This window comes from Procambarus clarkii, chromosome 25 (assembly GCF_040958095.1).
Source record: "Procambarus clarkii isolate CNS0578487 chromosome 25, FALCON_Pclarkii_2.0, whole genome shotgun sequence".
NCBI classification, from domain to species: Eukaryota; Metazoa; Arthropoda; class Malacostraca; order Decapoda; family Cambaridae; genus Procambarus; species Procambarus clarkii.
This window is the reverse complement of record NC_091174.1, coordinates 22,478,846-22,495,598: the sequence shown is the minus strand read 5'-3', so window position 1 is coordinate 22,495,598 and position 16,753 is coordinate 22,478,846.

The following is a 16,753-nucleotide window of genomic DNA, read 5'->3' as shown; positions in this document are numbered from 1 at the left end:
TCTGAATTCAATTAATGTTTTACATTAGTACTAATATGACCACTGTTGGCAAGATCTAGAATAATTTCCAACGTTACCAAATGTTCACGAATTGTACTACTATGTATCCAAATATGGTAGTGACTACCCCTAATGTTCATGGATGCGTAACAATATCTATATTTATCGCCTGACGACTCTCAGATATGTTTCTCTCCTTGTTGACTTTGATCTCTTGTGCCATATCAACACCAAGTTATCTATTCACCTGAAAACTTAATATTTATGTTGACTCGTCTGCTGTCAACTTACATGTGAAGACAATTGAGATGTCATTCAAATGATAATTCAAACTTCCTCGAGGTCCTGGCTGCAAATGCAGATCCCAAAGCGCCTCCTAGATTTCGATCTCAAGTGGCTGTATAGAAATTTCTAACGGCAGAGCTTATGTGGGCCAACCGTGCATATAGCTGATGATATCCGCTTGATGTGGGCCCCAGCATACAGGTGCGGTGATATCAACACCAAGGATATGTTCTGTGTCCGAATTTCAAGAATCTCCTCTTCCATATGATATTTTGTCTTTGGACTTCTGTTGTCAGCACCCAGCTCAATTAAGCTGCACATGCTAGACCTAAACGTTTGTAGCCACTTTTGGGACCATTCACTCAATTTGTTCAGATCATCCTATAATTTATTTCATTTTTCCACCGTATGTATGATACTCATAACTTTTGCGTCATGAACAAAAAAAAAAGTTTATTCCCTCTGGAAAATCATTTACATAGAGCAGGAATAAGATTGGCCTCATGCCCCGGACTGCTTTGATTGCACCCGCCCACTTTAAAATCTCTCCTCCTACTGTTCCTCTCAGTCTACTATTGCTTATGTACTTCCTTACCTACTATTCCTCTCACTTCTGTTTGCTTCTTCATTTGCTCACATGTGGCTATTGCGTTGAAAGTTTTCTGATATTTATTAATATTTATTAACTTGTTGAAAGTTCTGATATTCAGCACATCAGAAAATGCTGTCTGAAAATTCTTCTGTTTTATCTGATCTCTGCTATAAAATCACAGAATTCATTCAGCTTATGAGGAGTGATTTTCCGTCCTTAACTCATGCCGGTGGTGTGACTAACTGCTCGTATCTTGTTTCACCAGCGCCATTCTTATAGCTCGTTCCTTCGCTCAGCATTGTATGCTTGTAAGGGAAATTGTTCTGAAGTGTAACACCTTTGTCTTGAACGTTCAGAAAGGTCACCTGCTTCAGAGTCTTGTTATAAGTCGTACTGGAGGGGTGCCCATCGTTGGTACAGGTGTTGGAGGCAACATCTTCACTGCACACTATTTCCATCACTGTAACCATGTTCATCATACTCTTTCTTCATTAGTATAACTGTTTTGAGCACGCGGGTACCACCGGGTATCCCAACTACAGTTTGAAATTGATCCTATTGATCAATTGACATAGATAATTTACAAACTGGTCATCGTCAGATTCATCCCATCCCATAGACACTGCCTTCCCTCTCCTTTTCCACCTCCTCAACCACTTCACCTCCTTCCCTACTCTTCATCACTTTAACTATATTCAATTTACACTGCTACAACAGACAAACAAACATTTAATTATGTTGAAAATAATGTAGTGGATGAAGCATAGTGAGGCTGGAGTTTGGTATTGAGCGAGGGTGTCAATAGTATCATTTCTATTTCATGTACAGTTGAAGCATGGATCAACCTTTGACCATCTTCTAGCAATGATCAGTCGCACTGCAAAGTTTGTTGAGACTTGCCCTGAGTGTCTCGCCTCCAATTTTGTCGATAAAACAGACAAACAGCTCTTAAAGTTACAGTTAGATTTTGTGACAAACATAATGTTTCAGTCACCTCTGTCAGCATCAGTGCTGAAACCCTGTCCGGGCCCAAGTAGTAGTCGTGTCCTGCTTCAACGCCTGCTGGAGCAAAGTTACTTCTACTTCAAAGCAGACAAAGTTACTTATACTTCAAAGCAGACAAAGTTACTTATACTTCAAAGCAGACAAAGTTACTTATACTTCAGAGCAAAGAAAATGATTTCATCTTTAGTAATGTTAAAGTTTCCAGTGCTTGTTACTGTGACACCACAACAAGCACCTCAGGCACCTCAGGTAAGCCTTCTTGAAATATCCTGTTGAGTTTATCACGAATTTTCCTGTCATTTTATCCTGCTCACTTGTTGTAGCTTGATCCCCAATCCTCAGTAACTCTATCCTCAGTTTTATAACTTCCTCCTTTGCTCTTGTCCTCTTCATGTCCATGTACAATAACTTTCTGAGCCTTTCCTCTATTTGCTAGAATGATCCGCTTGTTATCTCACCCTCAAGAAGTCGTCCCTGGCTTTCTACTACCCTTTCTGAACACTTTTGTTCTGTTGTTCTTGTGATTTATACCTTTCCTTTTGTGTATTGTCATCCTTATACACTTAGACACATGTCCTCTCTTTGGACAGGCACAAGCTTGTCAACTGTTTCTGAACATTTTTTATGGGACAGTTTATCATGTCTTGCATAAATGTCTACAGTTATGTATGAGTCTGCTTGCATTTATGTGTCTTTACTTTTTATACTTTTTAATAAATATATTATTATATGAAAATTGTAAATAAATAAGTTACACAAGTTTGTCTTATGTGTACAGGGATGGCGGAATAGGGAAGGACATATTTTATTTATGACTAAAGTACGTTGATACTGACTATTTAATGAATTACATTTAATGTTGCCTCGGCTAAAGGAAGAGAGGTAGGGACAAATTTCTTGCATTTTTAATGGAACCAAATAAACTGTGGTTCAGAGCACGAATGACTTGGCCACACTGGGCCTCGATGGTGGTAAGTTGCTGCTGGGTGATGATTTGTCTCCACTGCTGATATACGCTCCTTGTGTCCCGCACCGTCGTCCAAGCATCCTTAATCGCTAGCATATTTATGTGAATGTGTGACTGCAAGTAGCTAAGGACTCCTTCTGGCAGATCTGAACTAAAACTAACATCAGTAATTCTTGATTTTGAAGAAATTTTACTAGAATTGTGATTACCATTTGTCCGATGAGAGTTTGTTTTACCTGCTACAGCTTCAACCGATGACACATCATTTACCAGAAGTTCTTCATGTCGCCGATGATAGTTTTCAGGCTTTTTTCTGAGGAAATATAATATTTTTCGGGAACTTCCATACGGATCTCGACACAAGTCTTCGTATCTGAAATGGAAACGTTTATTGTTCAAGTATATATTAAGGTTGGATCCTAATTCATGAATATAAATATACCACTCATCATGAGATCTATATTAATTGTCAACCACAATACTGTGGATAGTAACATTTCATTCACCAGGGTAATAGGATCCTCGAACACGTGACCTCCAGCATAGGAGGCGAGCGCTCTATCTACTAGGCCACGCGGCTAGGCCTTGGCCAATGAAATGTTACTATCTACGGTATTATGGTTGACAATTTATATGACTCGGGTGTGGCTGACCTAATTCTTCTGTGCTCAAGTGGCAGCACAGAGAAGGCTTAAAGATTCAGTTTGGGCAGTGGTTTGGTGCCTCAAAAATCCACCCTGATGACTCCTACTGCCCCTACAGTGGTAGCCTCCACCCTCCCTTGGTGTTTTCTCTTAGTCTGGTGTTCACCTTGACCTTGATCGTTTCGACCTTGATCTGCCTAAACGTTCAAATCCCTTTCCATTTTTCTGTGGATTTTCAGAAAAAACAAAAAAAAAATATATATATATATATATATATATATATATATATATATATATATATATATATATATATATATATATATATATATATATATATATATATATATATATATGTCGTACCTAGTAGCCAGAACTCACTTCTATGCCTACTATGCAAGGCCAGATTTGCCTAATAAGCCAAGTTTTCATGAATTAATTGTTTTTCGTCTACCTAACCTACCTAACCTAACCTAACCTAACTTTTTCGGCTACCTAACCAAACCTAACCTATAAAGATAGGTTAGGTTAGGTTAGGTAGGGTTGGCTAGGTTCGGTCATATATCTACGTTAATTTTAACTCCAATAAAAAAAAATTGACCTTATTCGTAATGTAATGGGTAGCTTTATCATTTCATAAGAAAAAAGTTAGAGAAAATATATTAATTCAGGAAAACTTGGCTTATTAGGCAAATCAGGCCTTGCATAGTAGGCCGAGAAGTGCGTTCTGGCTATTAGGTACGACATATATATATATATATATATATATATATATATATATATATATATATATATATATATATATATATATATATATATATATATATATATACTAGTATATTTTGGTAGCAGTCTTTCCTGTAGACATATATTATTAAATATGACCGAAAAAGTAAGATTAATAATTCTAACACGAATTTTCTCAATCTTTCGTACATTTCGCTTCACTGTTGGAGGTAAATCAAAAATCAATTCTCCAAAATTCATTTTTATTTCTAGTCTGACGCGACACGAGCGCGTTTCGTAACACTTATTACATTTTCAAAGACTTTAGTTCACAAATACACAACTGAATAGAACTTACGCATCTACGATTTTATATCTACATTTGAGTGAGGTGGAAGGGGTGATGTGGCATTAACACAAGACAGAACAAAATGTGGTATTAATAGGGTATTAATTTCATCAACACAAGACAGAACAAGAGTATTAATAGGGTATTAATTTCATCAACACAAGACAGAACACGAAACAATGGATATTGAATAGAAGTGTTTGTAGAAAGCCTATTGGTCCATATTTCTTGATGCTTCTATATTGGAGCGGAGTCTTGAGGTGGGTAGAATATAGTTGTGCAATAATTGGCTGTTGATTGCTGGTGTTGACTTCTTGATGTGTAGTGCCTCGCAAACGTCAAGCCGCCTGCTATCGCTGTATCTATCGATGATTTCTGTGTTGTTTACTAGGATTTCTCTGGCGATGGTTTGGTCGTGGGAAGAGATTATATGTTCCTTAATGGAGCCCTGTTGCTTATGCATCGTTAAACGCCTAGAAAGAGATGTTGTTGTCTTGCCTATATACTGGGTTTTTTGGAGCTTACAGTCCCCAAGAGGGCATTTGAAGGCATAGACGACGTTAGTCTCTTTTAAAGCGTTCTGTTTTGTGTCTGGAGAGTTTCTCATGAGTAGGCTGGCCGTTTTTCTGGTTTTATAGTAAATCGTCAGTTGTATCCTCTGATTTTTGTCTGTAGGGATAACGTTTCTATTAACAATATCTTTCAGGACCCTTTCCTCCGTTTTATGAGCTGTGGAAAAGAAGTTCCTGTAAAATAGTCTAATAGGGGGTATCGGTGTTGTGTTAGTTGTCTCTTCAGAGGTTGCATGGCTTTTCACTTTCCTTCTTATGATGTCTTCGACGAAACCATTGGAGAAGCCGTTATTGACTAGGACCTGCCTTACCCTACAGAGTTCTTCGTCGACTTGCTTCCATTCTGAGGTGTGGCTGAGAGCACGGTCGACATATGCGTTAACAACACTCCTCTTGTACCTGTCTGGGCAGTCGCTGTTGGCATTTAGGCACATTCCTATGTTTGTTTCCTTTGTGTAGACTGCAGTGTGGAAACCTCCGCCCTTTTCCATGACTGTTACATCTAGAAAGGGCAGCTTCCCATCCTTTTCCATCTCGTAAGTGAAACGCAGCACGGAACTCTGCCGTGCTGCGTTTCACTTACGAGATGGAAAAGGATGGGAAGCTGCCCTTTCTAGATGTAACAGTCATGGAAAAGGGCGGAGGTTTCCACACTGCAGTCTACACTAAGGAAACAAACATAGGAATGTGCCTTAATGCCAACAGCGACTGCCCAGACAGGTACAAGAGGAGTGTTGTTAACGCATATGTCGACCGTGCTCTCAGCCACACCTCAGAATGGAAGCAAGTCGACGAAGAACTCTGTAGGGTAAGGCAGGTCCTAGTCAATAACGGCTTCTCCAATGGTTTCGTCAAAGACATCATAAGAAGGAAAGTGAAAAGCCATGCAACCTCTGAAGAGACAACTAACACAACACCTATACCCCCTATTAGACTATTTTACAGGAACTTCTTTTCCACAGCTCATAAAACGGAGGAAAGGGTCCTGAAAGATATTGTTAATAGAAACGTTATCCCTACAGACAAAAATCAGAGGATACAACTGACGATTTACTATAAAACCAGAAAAACGGCCAGCCTACTCATGAGAAACTCTCCAGACACAAAACAGAACGCTTTAAAAGAGACTAACGTCGTCTATGCCTTCAAATGCCCTCTTGGGGACTGTAAGCTCCAAAAAACCCAGTATATAGGCAAGACAACAACATCTCTTTCTAGGCGTTTAACGATGCATAAGCAACAGGGCTCCATTAAGGAACATATAATCTCTTCCCATGACCAAACCATCGCCAGAGAAATCCTAGTAAACAACACAGAAATCATCGATAGATACAGCGATAGCAGGCGGCTTGACGTTTGCGAGGCACTACACATCAAGAAGTCAACACCAGCAATCAACAGCCAATTATTGCACAACTATATTCTACCCACCTCAAGACTCCGCTCCAATATAGAAGCATCAAGAAATATGGACCAATAGGCTTTCTACAAACACTTCTATTCAATATCCATTGTTTCGTGTTCTGTCTTGTGTTGATGAAATTAATACCCTATTAATACTCTTGTTCTGTCTTGTGTTGATGAAATTAATACCCTATTAATACCACATTTTGTTCTGTCTTGTGTTAATGCCACATCACCCCTTCCACCTCACTCAAATGTAGATATAAAATCGTAGATGCGTAAGTTCTATTCAGTTGTGTATTTGTGAACTAAAGTCTTTGAAAATGTAATAAGTTTTACGAAACGCGCTCGTGTCGCGTCAGACTAGAAATAAAAATGAATTTTGGAGAATTGATTTTTGATTTACCTCCAACAGTGAAGCGAAATGTACGAAAGATTGAGAAAATTCGTGTTAGAATTATTAATCTTACTTTTTCGGTCATATTTAATAATATATATATATATATATATATATATATAAAAATATATATATATATATATATATATATATATATATATATATATATATATATATATATATATATATATATATATATATATATATATATATATATATATATATATATATATATATATAATAGCGGTACCACCTCTGGTGCAATTGCAGGGACCCACATCCTCGAAGAAGAAAACAAAGAGCATCCAGAGAAGACCTTGTGGATTCTCACTGAATACTTTAATCTTTTCCTCTCCTACCACCCCTATTATTTTTTTTGTATGTTTTGTTTTATTTTGTTTTATTTTATTGCAATGCTACAGTTTAAAGAGAATACAGACATATAAGTAACAATATAACAATCAGCGTTCGAAGACCTCGTCCAGCTCCTCGGAGGTTGGGTGCGTACCCAGGATACAGCACGCATTTCCCCTCTGAACTGCGACACTGAGGCGCTGGAACAGTAAACTGGCCGCTTGTGGGTCTCTAGTTTTCCCAATGAGTTCTACACCCACCTCCTTTAAAAACTTAAGTGCACATTTACCCCAGGCGCCCAGAGTCTCAGAGCCTATCGGCACGAACCTGTAACAACGTTCTAGGTCTCTGTACTTGTTGATTTTCTGGTTCTCCCTAAAGGTGGCTGCCCCACCTCCCTCCGCTGAGCTGTAACGTAGATAGGTATCAGCCAATGTAGATGCACATGTGTAATACCTCACGACCTGTTTACCTTCCTTACATGGCTGCAGAGTGACTCCATCTGGGCGTTTTTTGCTGTTGTCTGGTCTGCACAACTGAGGTTCCCTTTGTGCTGGACACCCAGCTGTAGCCAAACTTCTCTTGATGTCATTGACTGCTTCATGTCTGGCAATTTTTCCCTGTGTCTTACGATAGATGAGACCATGGCTGCCGTATTGGTCTACCCGTGCTTGGCCGCAAATACCCTGGTGTTCGGTGGAGATAGGGGCGGCAAGGCGCAGGGCAACACCAATACTTAGGGCCCGATGGTCCAGGCGGTGCCCAACGCGGAATTAGGGACTGCCAACAGGAAGTTCCCTGCATGGGGGGCTTGCACAGCTAGAAGACGTGCTCTGTCCTTCTGAGAAGCTGCGTCCAGCAATGCTTTGGCGATGTTCTCCACTATGGGGCTATCCCAATTGGCCTGTTTACCGTCGTTTGGAAAAGTTGATCGAGTGTGTGAATTGGCAAGAGTGTCCCACTGACCAGCTCCTTCCACAAATTTGGGATCACGAATCCCAGTGGAGTTCCTTAGGTATTCTGGTAGTATTTCATTCACTAACTCATTTGTAGCACTGGTCGAGGATAAGAATGCCGGCAATGCTAACTGTGTCGCCTTGCAAATACCTATACCCCCGAGTCTAACTGGGAGCGTTGCTTGGGTCCACTGGTCATCGTGCAGGGAGAGGTTTAACACTTTCATAGTTATTACCTTTAGGTGTGAGTCGTATTCCATTAATTTTGGGCTGTCGAAGGAAGGAGCACACCTGAGGAAATAGGTAAGTCTGGGCAAGGCCAGGCACCTTGTAAGAAGGTACAAAGCATCGTGAGCATCCAAAGCCCCTATTCTCGCCTCCATCCTCCTCAGATCTTTCAGCTTTTCTTCGAGGACTACCTCAATGGCGTTCGAGCCCTGAGGTGCCCCTAGCAGCACACTGTCGGTGGGAGCGATCACTGGGGCTCCTGGCAATAAGGTTCGTACTGCATCTATGATTGGTTGACTGGATGAGACGATTTCACACTTCGATGGATTTAGTGTAAGGCCTAACTCCTCTCCGTTCGATTTCACTAGCTGAAGATCTCCTAGCAGGGATTCCTGTGTCCCTGCCAGGGTACCATCGTCCAGAAACCAGATGTTAAATTCGCTGGACAACCTGCTTGTGACCTCTTTAGCTGCCATGCAGAAAAGGAAAGGGGCAAGTGGGTCTCCCTGCTGGACACCTTCTGCAGAAACAACTTCATGTTCCCCAAACAACAGTGTCGATTCCCTACTGTACCCTGCTGAAACGAGGGAAGTAGACAAGGTAAGCTGGTTCGAACTGCTTCCAGTACCACATCCCTTTTTACCTGGTTGAAGGCATTTTTAAAGTCTAATTTAATTAATGCCTTATTTTCTGGGAGGTGCTTAATATAGGCTCGTGCTGCATGAGCTGCTGCTTCACAGCCATGGGGGACACCAAAACCCAGTTGATGGGGACGAAGCATCGTTGCAGCGTCTATGCTAATGTTTCTGACAGCTGCCCTAGCAACAAGCCGTCGAAGTGTGCTACCTACGGTAATGGGTCTGACTCCACCATCCTTCTTCTTAAGGGCACAAAGGGATGCTCCGAAGAAGAAAGGTTTAATTGTATCTGGGTTCAGCCCAGAGAGTCAATCGTTGACAAACTTCGTGACCTCTGACAGTAGTGTCTCGGCAACTTCGCCGAGAACTGGGTTTGTCATCTCCTTGAGGTGCTGAGGTCTTACTCCAGTTACCCCCTGCTGAGCCTGGCGGAAATGACATGATGGCTTTCTATACCTCTGACGCTTGGAGGAATAGAGGTCCCATGTCTGAGGCATTTGTATCTCGAGCAGTGGATTCCTATGGTACTCTGGGAGGGTGCTTCTCTCTCAGTGAGTCGGCATTTGCAGTATTTCTTGGGGAGATTGTTTCTTCACTGATAAGTAACCTAATTGCTCCTACTGTGTTGCCCTCTTCAATTTTTTTGGTCACGGTTTTTGCGTTGAGGAGGGACGGGGATCATCTTGTCAGCTCTGGGGAAATTGTTTATTGCCCTTGTGACTGATGAGGCTAGCGACTTGCCTCCTCTTGCAGGTACGCCTAATCAAATATTGCCAAACAGGAGCAAATTATGCAATGCTTTGATGGTGGCCACGGTATTAAGATTTGCAGACCGTTCATTCACTTTTCTTAGAAGGTCTGTATATTTCCCTGCTGCAAATGGGCGCGCTGCTTTAGGAATGTGGGGAAGAGTTCTGGTGGTAGATGATTTGATGGCCCCCAAGAGCCATCTAATGATGACATGAAGTTTGCTGGAATGTGGGGGCGTGCCGGGGGAGGACCTGTTCGCCTTCTCTCTCTACAGGTTCCGTCCAGGCACCCGCACAGCCATTGTGTCCTTATAGGGTTCCATCGTCTCTAAGGCTGTGAAATTCGTCACAAACCCGACACATTCCTCTGGGTCTGGGTCCTCTGGGAGCGCCTCTGGGTGCACGTCTAGGTGCAATGTTCCCAGGACCGTGTTCTTGGCAGAGGGGTTCCTGGTTAGTTGGCGGAGTCCCCTCCATCCCCCGGGAGAGCTGAGACATCGGCGTGGCGTGGGAGGGTGGACACGAGTGGTGGCAGCAGGGGTGGTTAGCTGTCCCTCGCACTCACCACTCATGTGGGTACTTGCGTCTCCCTAACTTTTGGGAGGAACCTGAATGCTTGCTGTGACCTGTGCCATATCCGGGTGCATGGAGGGTGACACATCTCTGCAACAGGCACTGTGTGGGCGGTGAATATGTCAAGCCGCCTGCTATCGCTGTACCTATCGATGATTTCTGCGTTGTTTGTTTGTCAAGTAGGCGGCTTGACATCAGCGAGGCACTACACATCAAAAAGTCAACACCAGCAATCAACAGCCAATTAATGCACAACTATATTCTACCTACTTCAAGTCCCCGAACCAATATGGAGCAGCAAGAAGTATGGGCCAATAGACCTTCTGCAGTTACTTCCATTCATATGTCCACTTATCAAATTTATACCCATTGTTTCGTGTTCTGTCTTGTGTTTGTCACCTCACCCAAAACATTTGTACCATATCACTTCATCCAATAGAGCATAAGTACGAAGAATTTGTGTGTAAATTAAGTCTTTGAAAATGTAATACGAATTACGAAACGCGTTCAGGCTTCTGACAATTAAAAAATGATTTTCGGAGAATTGTTATTTATATTACCACCGACAGTGAAGAAAAACATAAGAAATATTGAGAAGATTCGTGTTAGAATTATTAATCTTACCTTTTCGGTCATATTCAACAACATATGTTTACAAGAAAGACTGCTACCAATATATATATATATATATATATATATATATATATATATATATATATATATATATATATATATATATATATATATATATATATATATATATATATATATATATATATATATATATATATATATATATATATATATATATATGGTCCTGGGGACCATTCAGGCTTGTTCGCATATATATATATATATACATATATATATATATATATATATATATATATACATATATATATATATATATATATATATATATATATATATATATATATATATATGCGAACAAGCCTGAATGGTCCCCAGGACAATATGCAACTGAAAACTCACACCCCAGAAGTGACTCGAACCCATACTCCCAGGAGCAACGCAACTGGTATGTACAAGACGCCTTAATCCACTTGACCATCACGACCGGACATAATGAGGTGATAGCCTAAGCTATTTGAACCACCCCACCGCCGGCACTCGGATAGTAATCTTGGGCATAGCATTTTACCAAATCACCTCATTCTTTGGGGCACACGTGAGGAACACAAATGCGAACAAGCCTGAATGGTCCCCAGGACAATATGCAACTGAAAACTCACACCCCAGAAGTGACTCGAACCCATACTCCCAGGAGCAACGCAACTGGTATGTACAAGATGCCTTAATCCACTTGACCATCACGACAGTTGCATATTGTCCTGGGGACCATTCAGGCTTGTTCGCATTTGTGTTCCTCACGTGTGCCCCAAAGAATGAGGTGATTTGGTAAAATGCTATGCCCAAGATTACTATCCGAGTGCCGGCGGTGGGGTGGTTCAAATAGCTTAGGCTATCACCTCATTATGTCCGGTCGCGATGGTCAAGTGGATTAAGGCGTCTTGTACATACCAGTTGCGTTGCTCCTGGGAGTATGGGTTCGAGTCACTTCTGGGGTGTGAGTTTTCAGTTGCATATTGTCCTGGGGACCATTCAGGCTTGTTCGCATTTGTGTTCCTCACGTGTGCCCCAATGTTACGAACCCGGATTCAGCGTCCGAGCCGGGAGCAGTGACAAACACGCCATCTGTGGGTCAGCTCCCGAAACCCCCGCCAAACGAACGACGACACCTAGTGAGGACAGCGTGTACTGGCCTCGAGGACCAGTTTCCAGTCTGGTTCAGCACTCAACACCGCTGCTCCTGACCTCTGGTGAGGTGGTGCTCCGACGACAGCGCCATCTATGGACTGGATACGTCAGGTGTTAGTATCTGAGCCTGTAAGTGTGGTGTTTTAGTGTCCCTGTTATTGATGACGTGTCTGCTTACAGAGCCGACCTGGGACCACTGTGTTGAAGGTGGAGTCAGTCTACCCGAGGCAGCCAGTCTCCATACAGTGAAGTTTGCTGCAGCTGTCGTGACGTCGTCCCCCCGGAAGAACACTGTGGTGTGTTAAGCCTGCCAGTGGAGTGGCAGTGGAAGGATTTACCCGGGACCGACGGTTGGAGACGATAATCCACTGGGGTATTGAGGACAGGAGGGTGATTGGTGATATCACACGAGACTCCTGTCTAGGGCGTACCCCTTTTATCGTTCGTGGAGTGGCCGTACCAGCCTTGGTGGCTCAGTACCTGCCAGCAGATCTGCTGGACGTGTGGTTGACGGCCTCCACGACGGTGCCCCCAGTGGACCTGTGTTGTGGCTGACCTGTGGCCAGGGTAGACTCGGCGTTCTCAGAGGACACGTCTTGAGGCCACGAAGAAAGCACCGCGGACTCAGCACCTAGCTTCAAGGATCCATAGTCTCCAGCAGAAGACTACAGTGTTGATCCCCTTTGTAAAGTGTTAATACCCCTCCCCCTTGTGTACGTTTTATTTCTATATATTCAAATGGTGATGGTGAAAATTATATTATATTAAGTTCTTACCTTTCTTTCCCTACTCCCTTTAAGTTACTTGCGTCACGGATCGCATCCCTTGATAGCCTCTACTGGCTTGGGGCCGGATATATATCTTCCTCTAACTACATCAGAGTAAGAACCCCGTTGCGTCCCGAGAGGGCCGTAACATAATTGGCATCCCCAGCGGGATCCGTCCCCTTGTTAAGTATGTTTGACAGGGGTGGTGAAGTGGCGTAATCCCTGTATATAATTCCCCCTGTGTGTGACGATTGTGACGTTATACGTCCTGTGCGGTGCTCAGAGTGACTAAGTGCGATATTGTGCAGTGCGGTGCTCGCTGTGATTAAGCGATTAAGTGCAATATTGACTAGTGCGGTGCTCAGTGATTTAGTGTAATATTGTAGAGCGAAGTGTTCACTTGGACTCAGTGCAATATTGTAGAGCGAAGTGTTCGCTTGGACTCAGTGCAATATTGGGTAGTGCGGTGCCCGGAGTGATTACGTGCAATATTGGCAAGTGCAGTGTTTGGTGCAATATTGGCGTAGAACAGTGCTCGGTGTGTTAAGTGCTAACGTGTAAGCAGTGTTAAGTGCTAAGTGTTCCATCTGTGACAATGGCAGACAAAGCTACCATCGATGATCTGGACGAGGTTCAGGCTTTTCTGAACAGAGAAGATTGTCTTGCCAGATTAAAATATCTGAGCAAACCGGAACTTGTACTAGTGAGCGCCTACCTGGAGATCAAGATCCGTGCCAGTGACTCCCGTGTGGAGATCTTGTCCAAGGTACACCGGCACCTGAAGGCAGAAGAGAAACAGGAAGGCGAGACTCCTAGTACAAAGGAAAGTGCAGACATAGCTTCCACGGAAAAGGAAGATAAGGGCAGCGACGTTGACAGTGATGCAGGCGAGCTTAATATCAGCTTCCTAACAGTCAAGATGCGTGCCCTAGAGATCAATCGTGAAATAGAGTGGAAGAAGTTAGAATTAGAACGAGAATTAAAAGATAAAGAGATGGAGATGAAAGATAAGGAAATGGCGATGAGGCGTTTAGAATTGGAAGAAAGGAAAGAAGAACGAGAAAGAGAAGATAAACGAGAAAGAGAAAAAGAAGAACGAGAAAGAGAAGAGAGACGAGAGAGAGAAGAACGAGAAAGAGAAGAGAGACGAGAGAGAGAAGAACGAGAATGAGAAGAGAGACGAGAGAGAGAAGAACGAGAACGAGAGAGAGAAGAACGAGAACGAGAAAGGGAGGAAAGAGAGAGACAACATGAACTAGAAGTATTGCGATTAGGCGGTGGCCGGAGGCAAACAACGGACACCAGTGGCTTCGATCCGGTACGCAACATCAAAATGGTCCCCAAATTCCATGAGAAGGAAGTGTCAAAATTCTTTGCAGCCTTCGAGAAAGTCGCTGCCTCTTTGGAGTGGCCAAGGGAGAATTGGGCCATCATGATACAGTCAGTCTTGACTGGGAAGGCCCAAATCGCCTACTCTACGTTATCCCTTGACGACTCCAGCGATTATGACAAGGTGAAGAAGGTAGTGCTCATGGCGTACCAATTGGTACCTGAGGCGTACAGGCAGAAGTTCCGAAACCTGAAGAAGACCTCAGAGCACACTTTTACCGAGTTCGCCACGATCAAGGAGCGACTTTTCCAAGAATGGTGTGCCTCTCGGAAGGTGGAGACCAGGGAAGACCTCGAACAGCTGATTCTGCTCGAGGACTTCAAAGATTGTTTGTCTGGAGACCTCAAGACGTACTTAGAGGAACAGCAGGTAGAGACCTTGAGTGCAGCAGCCACCATGGCTGAAGAGTACATCCTGACTCATAGGCCGTCTGCTAAGTACGTCCCGAGGAATTACCAGCGCCGGTTTGACAGACCTCGGGACGATGAAGAGACTCCCGTCCCACGAAGCGCTAAGAAGACGCCCCCAAGTAGCCCCCGAAGAACAAGTCCCAGTAGTCCGAAACACCGTAGTCCAAGGAGGAATATGGTGTGCTGGACTTGTGGGCAGAAAGGGCACATAGCTGCTAGGTGCCGAGGTAGAAGAGGTGGCAGCGCACGAAGGGAGGTGATGTTGGTGAGCTGTGTTACATCACCAGTAGGAAACCAGTCTACGACGACGCAGGAAGGACCAAGTTTGTTGGCCCCTCACACTTCAACCGGGTATGTAACGAGTGATCATACTGGTAGATCAATTGTAGTGCTCAGAGATAGTGGAGCAGCCCAGTCCCTGATCGTGAAGAGCTCGTTACCCGAGGGAGTAAGTGTGGATGGGAGACCAGAGGTGATCCTGGTTGGGTTTCCTAGGACGCAGTACATCGCCCCCTTAGTGCCAGTACATCTTGATTCGCCTTATTTCAGCGGCACATGTGAGTTGGCAGTAGTCGATACCCTCCCTGTGGCTGGGATTGACGTGGTACTGGCCAACGACTTGGTGACCGATTGGAGCACCAATCGTCCCAAGGTTGCGGACGAGTCTACCAGAACAGCAAGGTCGGAGGTGACAACAGGCAATGGTAATGTCCAGGTAAAGACAGACCCGGATTTGAACATGTCTAATTTGTCCTCTCCCCCGCAGATCGACAGTTATTTAGCAGTGTCTCCTGATTCTCTCGACGAGGAACATGAGGTTACGATGGCAGAAGTACCTGAGCTAGAAAAGAGGCCTTGTGTGCAGACACCCATGGATACCAACGAGTCTGGAGCGAAGGCTGAGGTGTGCTTGCGGTATGGCAAGTTACAGCATGTAGTGGACCAGCCAGAGATTCCCCAGACGTCAGAGGTATGTGAGGTGTGTTCAAAAGGTCTAGTGCCCTCTTCTGTCCATGCCGGCTATGGACATGACAAGCTCAGGAAACTTATCCCTCGAATTGCCAAATGTTTCCTACCGGTATTTTGTTTTGTTCTCCTATGTGCTCTCTGTGTTCTCAGTAAGGATCAGTGTACGACCCGAAGGATGGTGGCTCCCGTGAACATCGTGAAGAGGTCCCAGGGATTGGAGATTTGTACTGCAGGTGTTGCAGTTGAAGAAGGGACCTGGGAGGTAATAGATGATACAGGAGGTACGATATGTGATAATGTGAGTGACTGTTTCCGACAGGTTGACACCCCCCGCGTGACAGCTGAGCCTCAACACAGCGTTATGCGGAACGTTGGTCGACCTGACGGTGGCAGAGTGAATGCCATCTGCGACGTACAAGCAGCCCTGTTGGGCCTAGGTGTGAACCTAGTAGGGTATGCTGTAAGTATTGACTTATCCACTGTCGCGATCACTCTGAATTATCAGACCCCTGTATTCCAGGTTCCTGTCTCCCTGAAGGACCATCGGACTGGCACCAGAAATGCCGTCTGTGGTCAGCCATCATCGGTGCCACGACATAGGGAAGTGTCGAGTCACCCCAGATCGTGTCGAAACCAATCCGTACTCGAGAAATGTGAGATGACGCCCCTGCTTGACATCGCAGTGGAGACGTGGAAGATTACGTCAGGCAGGTCATCGCCTGCCATTTTCAAGCTCCCTTTGTGCCAGAGTTTCTCGGTAGAAAAGTTCTGTGGACAAGACAGCCTCATCACTCCAGTTCATAGGATAAGTAAGTCCTTTTGGAGTTGTGTCGCCCTGCTAATTTGGTTTGTGTTTCTTTTTATAGAACCCCAAACCAAATTCTTTTTGGTGGGGAGGTGTTACGAACCCGGATTCAGCGTCCGAGCCGGGAGCAGTGACAAACACGCCATCTGTGGGTCAGCTCCCGAAACCCCCGCCAAACGAACGACGACACCTAGTGA